General features: G+C 43.1%; 1 pseudogene; it reads left to right on the forward strand.

Annotated features, from left to right (window-relative positions):
* Window positions 1-6,632: 6,632 nt before the first annotated feature.
* LOC110594534 lies at window positions 6,633-7,818 on the forward strand (annotated as a pseudogene).
* The last annotated feature ends 2,435 nt before the right edge of the window (window positions 7,819-10,253 follow it).

Consider the following 10,253-nt stretch of genomic DNA (forward strand, 5'->3'; position numbering starts at 1 on the left):
CAGGCGTGCACTATCACGCCCGGCTCATTTTTTTATTTATTATAGAGATGAGGTCTCGCCTGCCCAGGCGGGTCTCGAACCCGCGGGCTCAGGCAATCCACTCACCTCAGCCTCCCAAAGGCGCGGGATTACAGGCTGAGCCACCGAGCCCGGCTTGCATGTTTTTTTAAAACCATAATTGGACTAAACGAGAAACCAGTAACAAGGATTAAATGAAAATCTTCGAACACATGGAAATTAAACACACTTCTAAATAATCTATGAGTCAGAGCAGAGGACTTGAAGCAAAAGACTTGAACAGATAGTTCATCAAAGAGTATGGCAGATCAACATGAAGATGTGTACAACATTGTTAGTGACTGGGAAAATGCAAACAAAAACCATGATGAGATACCAGTACACATACATATATTAGAATATACTGCCAATAAAATAATACTGCCAATACTAAGTGCTGACAGGATATTGATCAGTTGGAGCTCTCATATATTGCTGGAGGGAATGCAGAATGGTACTTTTGGAAAGAGTTTGGCAATTTCTTTTCTTTTTTTCTTTTTTTTTTTTGGAGTCGGAGTTTCACTCTATCACCTAGACTGGAGTGCAGTGCCACACTCCCGGCCACTGCAGCCTCTACCTGCTGGGCTCCGGCGATCCTTCCGCCTCAGCCTCCCAAGTAGCTGGAACTACAGGTGTGCACTACCACACCTGACTAATTTTTTTTTTTTATTGTAGAGATGAGGTCTCGCCAAGTTGCCCAGGCAGGTCTCGAACCTGCGGGCTCAGGCAATTCACTCACCTCAGCCTGCCAAAGCGCGGGATTACAGGCTGAGCCACCGAGCCCGGCTGGCAATTTCTTTTCTTTCTTTCTTTTTTTTAAATTGGAGTCTCACTCTGTCGTCCAGGCTGGAATGCAGTGGCATGCTCATAGCCACCGCAGCCTCGACCTGATGGGCTCAGGTAATCCTTCCGCCTCAGTTTTCCAAGTAACTGGAACTACAGGCATGTACCACCACACCTGGCTAATTTTTTATTTATTGTAGAGACAAGGTCTCGCCAAATTGCTCAAGCTAGTCTCAAACCCGCGGACTCAGGCAGTCATCTCACCTCAGCCTCCCAACGTGCTGGGATTATAGGCATGCACCCTCTGCGTCCTGCCTGAGTTTGGCAATTTCTTATGAAGCTAAATACATATGATCCAGAAAATGGGAACTTATGTTCATACAAGAGCTTGCACATGGATATTTGTAGGCACTCTATTCATGATTGTCCCAAACCAAAAGCAACCCTAATGTCATTGACAAATGAGTGACACATCCATACAACAGAATGCTACTCAGCAATAAAAAGGAATAAACTATAGGTTGGGTGTGGTCGCTCATGCTGGTAGTCCCAGCACTTTGGGAATCTGAGGTGGGAGGGTCACTTGAGCCTAGGAGTTTGAGATTGACCTGGACAACATAGCAAGACCTTGTCTCTACAAAAAATGCAAACATTGACTAGGCATTGTGATGCATGCCTGTAGTCCAGCTACTTGGGAGATGGAAGCAGAGGAATTACATCACTCCAGGAGGTTGAGTCGGCTGTGAACTGAGATCATGCCACTGTACTCCAGCCTGGACTACAGAGTGAGACCCTGTCTCAAAAATAAGTGAATAAATAGGGGTACTCTATCAATACATGAAGCAACTTTCATGGACTCAAAGGCATTTTGCAAAGTAGGAAAAAGATCTCTAAAGATTACACATCTGATTCCGTTTATATACTGGTGTGGAAATGAAAACAAAGAGATAGAGTACAGATCAGTGTTTACCAGCGATCAGGAGCAAGGGGAGGAAGTGACTATATAGGGATCACATGGGGGAGTTTTTGGGGGGTGATAGAACTATTCTGCATCTTTACTGTGGTTACATGAATCTCTACATGTATCACGAGAAAGCTTTGTTTACTTAACATTTTTAAAAAGTTAAATAAAAGCAATAGAAAAAGATTGTGGTTAAGCCTTGTACAAAATTATAAAAGACACTAAGGAATAAAAAGACATTCCCTATAATATTGAAAGGCACACCAGCAAGTCAAATACTTATAAACTGTCATACTATTTTAAAACTAGTTAAAAATTTCAGAAAATGGTAGAACATCTCAGACAAACTCAGATATGAGGCATTTGGAGAAAACAGTTTGAAAAGATGGTGACTGAACTTAGGAAAGAATTAGAAATAAAATAAAAAATTATCTCAGAAGTGAAGACCAAATGAAAATGAGTATATGCAACAGATAATGCTTTAAGAGAACTAGGAGATAGGGACAAATTTACAAAATAAAAAAGGAATGGAAGAGGGAAAAAGAAAACGATAGATATAGAAAATAGGCAGTGAAGCTCCAACAACTTCTTTTTTTTTTTTGAGTTGGAGTCTCACTCGGTCTCCCAGACTGGAGTGCAGTGGCCGCTCCCGGCCACCACAGCCTCGCCTGCTGGGCTCCAGTGATCCTTCCGCCTCAGCTTTCCAAGTAGCCAGAATTACAGGCATGCGCTACCACGCCCGGCTGATTTTTTGATTTATTGTAGAGATGAGGTCTTGCTGCCCAGGCAAGTCTCGACCCCGCGGGCTCAGGCAATCCACTCACCTCAGCCTCCCAAAGGCGCGGGATTATAGGCTGAGCTACCGAGCCCGGCTAACAACTTCTTGAAAAGTTTCAATAAGAGGGCAGTAGAACAGAACAATTGCCAAAAATGATTCAATATACCTTACTTAAATTAAGGACAAAAGGCTTGAAACTGTTTTGAAAAAGAACACCGTGTACTCAGGAAAATCATGCATTTAGTATCCAGACAGAAACGCCAAGCTGCTCAGAAGAAAAGGAAAAAGATTGTCATTTGATCTTTGGTCAGCAAAGCTTTACTCCAGAAGATGATGCATATTTTTCTTTTTCTTTTTTTTTTTTCTGAGTTGGAGTCTCACTCTGTCGCCCAGACTGGAGTGCATTGGCCACTCCCGGCCATTGCAGCCTCGACCTGCTGGGCTCCGGCGATCCTTCCACCTCAGCCTCCCAAGTAGCTGGAACTACAGGCACGTGCTACCACACCCGGCTAATTTTTGATTTATGGTAGAAATGAGGTCTCACCAAGTTACCCAGGCGGGTCTCGAACCCGCGGGCTCAGGCAATCCACTCACCTCAGCCTCCCAAGGTGTGAGATTACAGGCTGAGCCACTGAGCTCAGATAGATGATGCATATTTTTCTACTTAAGTTATGCAAAGATAAATTTTGAGCTAAGAATTCACACTCAGCTGAGTTGTTAGTATTACTGTATATGCAGAAGCACAAGGAATATTTCCCTGACCCCTTCCTGAGGAATCCACTAGAAAATGAACTTCAGAAAACCAAATAGAGAGGAATTATCTTATGGCCTAGAGGTGAGCATTAAGTATCTAATAATCTGCTTAATATCAAGTAGTGATATTAAGGGACAAATTATATTATTGATCTATGTAAACATAGTATAATTTTCCAAAGAGTGGAGTGATATTATAGAGACTATTGAAAAGTACAGGCCTGGCTCGGTGGTTCAGCCTGTAATCCCAGCACTTTGGGAGGCCGAGGGGAGTGGATTGCCTGAGCTCCTGGATTTGAGACCCACCCGGGCAACTTGGCGAGACCTCGTCTCTGCAATAAATCAAAAACTAGCCGGGCATGGTAGCGTGCGCCTGTAGTTCTGGCTACTTGGAAGGCTGAGGCGAATCGTCGGAGCCCAGCAGGTCGAGGCTGCGGTGGCCGGGAGCGGCCACTGCACTCCAGTCTGGGTAACAGAGTGAGACTCCAACTCAAAAAAAAAAAAGAAAAAGAAAAGTACAGTAAGCTTGCAAGATAACTTATAAATAAGGAGTAATTTCAAATAAGATGTTAAAGGAGGAATAAAATAGGTTACCAGTTATTTCAATATCTCTCATAATAGGAAACCAGTAGATAATAGCAGGGGAAAATGGGAGAACACAATAAATATTATCAGATTTATTAGAATAAAGATAACCGTTGTACCAAAAATATAAAATTGACTAAATTTGAAAAGATACATCCCCAAATAGAGAATAATACAATAGTCTACATAGTGAAAAATTATGTATGTGAAAGGTATGTGTGTATGTTCAAGTGTTCATGTATCATAAGTCCAAATGGCAGAACTGAGACCAAACACTGATTATACTAAATATGCTGCTGTGTACCTAAAGCAGGAAGGTCATTGTATTTTTTTTAAGTTTTAAAAATTGTAATCTATATGGAGGAGGGAAAGGAAAAGGGTGAAGAGGATTTACATGACTATACAGATACTCAACTTTGTGGTTACGTCCCAATAAACCTACTGTAAGTTGAAAATGCATTTAACATACCTAAACTGAACGTCATACCTTAGCCTAGCTTACCATAAACATGCTCAGCCTACCATAAACATTTACATTAGCCTACAATTGGGCAGAATCATCAACACAAACCCTATTTTATAATAAAGTGTTAAATATCTCATTTAATTTATTGAATACTGAAAGTGAAAAACAGAGTGGTTGTATGTGTATTCAAAGTGTGGTTTCTACTGAATGTGTTTTGCTTTTGTACTACCATAAAAATTGAAAAATAATTAGTTAAAAACCATTGTAAGAAAGACTGTATTTTGATAGATTTGAATTGGAAACTATGTATAATTTTTTTTTTTTTTTTTTTTTGAGTTGGAGTCTCACTCTGTCGCCCAGACTGGAGTGCAGTGGCCACTTCCAGCCACTGCAGCCTCGACCTGCTGGGTCCCGGCGATCCTTCCACCTCAGCCTTACGAGTAGCCGGAATTACAGGCACGCACTACACCCCCGGCTAGTTTTTTTGATTTATTGTAGAGATGAGGTCTCGCCTGCCCAGGTGGGTCTCGAACCCGCAACCTCAGGCAATCCACTCATCTCAGCCTCCCAAAGCGCGGGATTACAGGCTGAGCCACTGGTTCTTCCTAAGGAAGTGATTTTTCACCTCAGACTTATGCTATGATATGAAGCCAACCATGCAGAGATTCAAGTTTAGATAATTTCTAGCAAATTGAACAGCCTGTGGAAAACTTTGAAAAGATAAAGGGCTTGATTATTTCAGATGTTCAGAGGGGATGAATATTTGGTATGGAATGAACAGTGGGGAGAAGTGGACCAAGAAGATGTTGAATGAGATTTTGATCGCGATATTTCAAAGAAAAGAGAAGGTTATAGAGGATCACATAAGCTGTGGTAAAGCATTTGGATTTTATTCTTTTTTAAATTTTTTTTTTGAGTTGGAGTCTCACTCTGTCACCCAGACTGGAGTGCAGTGGCCGCTCCTGGCCACCGCAGCCTTGACTTGCTGGACTCTGGCGATCCTTCCGCCTCAGCCTTCCGAGTAGCTGGAATTACAGGCGTGCGCTACCACACCCGACTGATTTTTTGATTTATTGTAGAGATGAGGTCTCACCAAGTTGCCAGGTGGGTCTCGAACCCGCGGGCTCAAGCAATCCACTCACCTCAGCCTCCCAAAGTGCTGGGATTACAGGCTGAGCCACCGAGCCCGGCTTGGATTTTATTCTAAGTGTAGTTGGACACAATTGAAAAGTTCTAGGTGTTAAGTTTTCTACAACATCAGAATTGGTTGGTTGAATGTATTAAAAGTAGGAAACCAACTAGGCACAGTGGTGTGTGCCTGTAGCGCCAGCTACTTGGGAGGCTGAAGCAAGAAGATTGTTTGAACCCAGGAGTTTGTCTATAATATACTATGCTCATACCTATTAAGAGCCACTACACTCCAGCCTGGGCAACATAGTGAGACAGAGTAACAAATAAAAATAAACCCAAGATCTGCTACAAATTCTTATTAACTTGCCGTGGGGTGGGACACTGACATCCAAATTTTTAACAAAATGTTCATTTGCTTCTGATCTGATTTATGCTGAACTTATTAAGTACTGACTTAACTTGTTTTCCTATTAATCTCCCTCATCTTTCTTTCTTTTTTTTTGGTTTCGGTATCATCTGTCACCTAGGCTTCAGTGTAGTGTCACAGTCGTGGCTCACAGCAGCCTTGCCTTCATAGGCTCAGGCAATCCTTCTACCCCACCCTCCTGAGTTCCTTACTACAGGTGTGCACCACCACACCTAGCTAATTTTTTGGTGTTTTTTGTAGAGACATGATCTTGTTATATTGCCTAGGCTGGTCTCAGGCTCTTGGGCTCAACAATCTTCTTGCTTCAGCCTCGGCCTCCCAAAGTGCTGGTATTACAAGCGTGAGTCACCGTGCTCTGTTCATCTTTCTTAATTCTTGGTGGTCTTGAGCTTTTTTTCCCAAATTGAAGGCCATGTTCAACATCTTTACTTCTTAGGGATGTTATTTTTAGTTTGTCTCCCATTTCTATCACAGAAGTTTTATTCCTCAAAAAGGAAACACCGTTTTGCTTTCTGGTTATCTTTCAGACTTGGAGTTAAGATGTAAGACCAAAGAATTATGTTTGCAGAAAGAAGTCTATGAAGTGACACGCTCCAATATCAGAGACAGCTGGGAATGCAAAGGCCAGTCTGAAAGGCAAGAGACAAATCAGGAGGATTATTTGGAAAACACATTCATGACTTATGAAAACATGCCATCTTTTAGTTTGCAGACATCTCTTGCTCGACATCAGCAGATTCATCCTAGAGAGAAACTCTATAAATTCAAAGCATGTGAGAAGGCCTTTATTTGTGGCTCTGAACTTACACAACAGCAAAAAATTGATGCCGGTGAGAAACATTATAAATGTAAGGATTGTAGGACGGCCTTTCGTCATTTTTCCTCTCTTACTGAACATCAAATCGTTCATACTGGTGAAAAGCCCTATGAGTATAAGGAATGTGGAAAAGCTTTTATTCGTGGTTTACATCTTATTCGACATCAGATAATTCATACAGATGAGAAACCCTACGAATGTCAGGAATGTGGGAAGGCCTTCAGACAGTCTTCACACCTTACTCGTCATCAGAGAATGCACACTGGTGACAAACCTTTTGAATGTAAGGGATGTGGAAAATCATTTATTTTTGCCTCAGAACTCATTCGACATCAGATAATTCATACAGATGAGAAACCCTACGAATGTCAGGAATGTGGGAAGGCCTTCAGACAGTCTTCACACCTTACTCGTCATCAGAGAATTCACACTGGTGACAAACCTTTTGAATGTAAGGGATGTGGAAAATCATTTATGTTTGCCTCAGAACTCATTCGTCATCAGAGACGGCACACTGGTGACAAGCCTTTTGAATGTCAGGAATGTGGGAAATAATTTATTTGTGCCTCAACTCATTCGACATCGGAGAATTCGTATCGGTGAGAAGCTATGATTGTAAGGAATGTGGGAAGGCCTTTAGACTGTTCACAACGTGCTCAACATCAGTGAATTCCTATTGGTGAGAAGTCTTATCAGTGTAGGAGATGTGAGAAAGCCTTTATTTGTGGTTCCCATCTTACTGAACACCGGAAAATCATCCTGGTATGAAAAACTGTGAATGTAAAGATGCGGCAAGGCCTTTATCTGTGGCCCTCAACTTTTGCAGCATCGCCAGATTTGTACTGGTGAGAAATCCCATGAATGTGCATAGTGTGGGAAGGCCTTTATTTGTGGTTCACAACTTACTCAACATCAATGAATTCATACTGCCAAGAAACCCTATAAATGCAAAGAATGTGGGAAAGCCTTTATTCATGACTCAGAACTTACCCAAGATCACAGCATTCACACTGGTGAGAAGCCTTATGAAGGTAAGGAGTGTGGGAAGGCCTTTGGGTAGCCTGCACACCTTACTCAACATTAGAGAATTCATAACCTAATGTAATTAATGTAGGAAACCCTCTACCCACCATTCATTTGTCATGGGTCATCAGCAGATTTCTTTTCTTTTTTTGTGTTGGAATCTCACTCTGTTGCTCAGACTGGAGGCAGTGGCACGCTCCCAGCCACCACAGCCTCGACCAACTGGGCTCCGGCGATCCTTCCGCCTCAGCCTTCCAAGGAGCTGGAACTACAGGCGCGCATTACCACGCCCGGCTAATATTTGATTTATTGTAGAGATGAGGTCTTGCCAAGTTGCCCAGGCGGGTCTCGAACCCACGGGCTCAGGCAATCCACTAGCCGCAACCTCCCAAAGTTCTGGGATTACAGGCTGAGCCACTGAGTTCAGCCAGCAGATTTCTTACCGGGGTACAATATAGTGGATGTGGGAATTACTTTTACTTTATATTCAATTTATTCAGAATTAGAAAATTTAATGCTGAAAAAATGGATAATGGATGTAAATGAGTTTTTTTTTTTTGAGTTAGATTCTCACTCTGTCACTCAGACTGGAGTGCAGTGGCCACTCCCGGCCACCGCAACCTCGACCTGCTGGGCTCTGGCGATCCTTCAGCCTCAGCCTTCCAAATAGCTGGAACTATAGGTGTGCGCTACCACACCTGGCTAATTTTTGATTTATTGTAAAGATGAGGTCTCGCCAAGTTGCCCAGGTGGGTCTCGAACCTGCGGGCTCAGGCAATCCACTCACCTCAGCCTCCCAAAGCACTGAGATTGCAGGCTGAGCCACCAAGCCCGGCCGAGTTTTTTTTTTTAAATCATGATTCAAACCTTGTGGCAATTATATAAATTCATACTACAGAATGTCGTGAATGAGAAAAGGCAACCATTTACTACTTATGTGACATTAGGTTAATTATATAAATTCCATGTGCCTAAATTTACTAATTGGCAAACTGCTGATAGTAACAGTATCTGTTTATAATAAAGAGTGTGACTGTTGTTGATGTTTGACTACTGATTTATTTATTTATTTATTTATTTATTTATTTAGAGTTGGAGTCTCACTCTGTCACCCATACCTGAGTGCAGTGGCCGCTCCCGGCCACCGCAGCCTCGACCTGCTGGGCTCCGGCGATCCTTCCGCCTCAGCCTTCCAAGTAGCTGGAACTACAGGCGCGCGCTACCACGCCTGGCTAATTTTTGATTTGTTGTAGAGATGAGGGCTTGCCAAGTTGCCCAGACGGGTCTCAAACCCGTGGGTTCAGGCAATTCACTCACCTCAGCCTCCCAAGGCATGGGATTGATTTATTTTTAAGCCTCACCTGTCCTGTATTCTTTGGAAAGTAGATAGTATAGCCCACAGCTGCAAATGCTGATAAGAAAGTCCTTTTGGGGAGAAACAAAACACAAGTCTGCATGTGCCTCCTCCTTTGGATTCAGTGAGAATTTAAAATTTTACAAATTCCAGCCCACATATGAGAACATTACTTCGGTCCCAGCCCCTGTCCACTATAAAGGACAACTTTCTCCTGCTTTGCTCAGACCTAGTTGTTCATGCTTTGCTTTCCCCAGAAGTCCCTTTTATCCGTAACACACTTTCAAATTCTCTTGGCATGTAGAGTATCATCAACCTCAACATGCAACTGGGAGGAGGATGAATCCCAAATCCATGGAAAAACCACAAAGTAATGAGTGTGGCTGGCAGGACAATTTAGGCTATGGCCACCAATAGTTTGAGGCCTTTCTTCTATTGCTTTTAGCTCGTTACTTGGTATAAGCCACTGTACAGTCATTTGATCCGCTGCGGGTCTGCACAGTTTAGGAGATGACTTTGCTGCTTACTGGCAAGGTGGCACTTTGAGTAATGTTGCTGTGTTGCATTTGTGATGTTTAGAGAAGTGAGTACAGGATTGGGGCCCTTCTTTTTTGTTTGTGAGCTGGGGCCTTACTCTGTAGCCTAGATTATAGGGCAGTGTCATGATCACAGCTCACTGTAGCCTCAAATTCCTGGGCTCAAGCCATCCTCCCTCCTCAGCTTCCCAAAGAGCTGGATCTACAGGCCAGTGCCACCAGGCCTGGCTAATTTTTTCTTTCTTGTAGAGACAGGGTCTCACTTTGTTGCCCAGGCTGTCTTAAACTCCTGGGCCCAAGAAGTCACCCAAAGTGTTGGGATTACAGATATGGGTCATCACGCCCCGCCTCAAGGAGTCCTTAAAGTGGCCCTGGGTTGTGGTCTTGGCCTGGATCTGTGTATGGTCTTACAATCAAGTGTCTCGGTTCCAGCATAATCTGTGACTAATGCTTAGGGAAATAACTTTGTACCCCGAGTTGTGTGTGTCAACCAGGCATTGGGCCCTATTCTGTAGAAATGCTCAGGGAGCCGGGCTCGGTGGCTCAGCCTGTAATCCCGCTCCTTGGGAGGCTGAAGTGAGT

Source organism: Carlito syrichta, unplaced genomic scaffold, assembly GCF_000164805.1.
Source record: "Carlito syrichta isolate Samal-C Ts95f unplaced genomic scaffold, Tarsius_syrichta-2.0.1 Scaffold315987, whole genome shotgun sequence".
Lineage (NCBI taxonomy): Eukaryota > Metazoa > Chordata > Mammalia > Primates > Tarsiidae > Carlito > Carlito syrichta.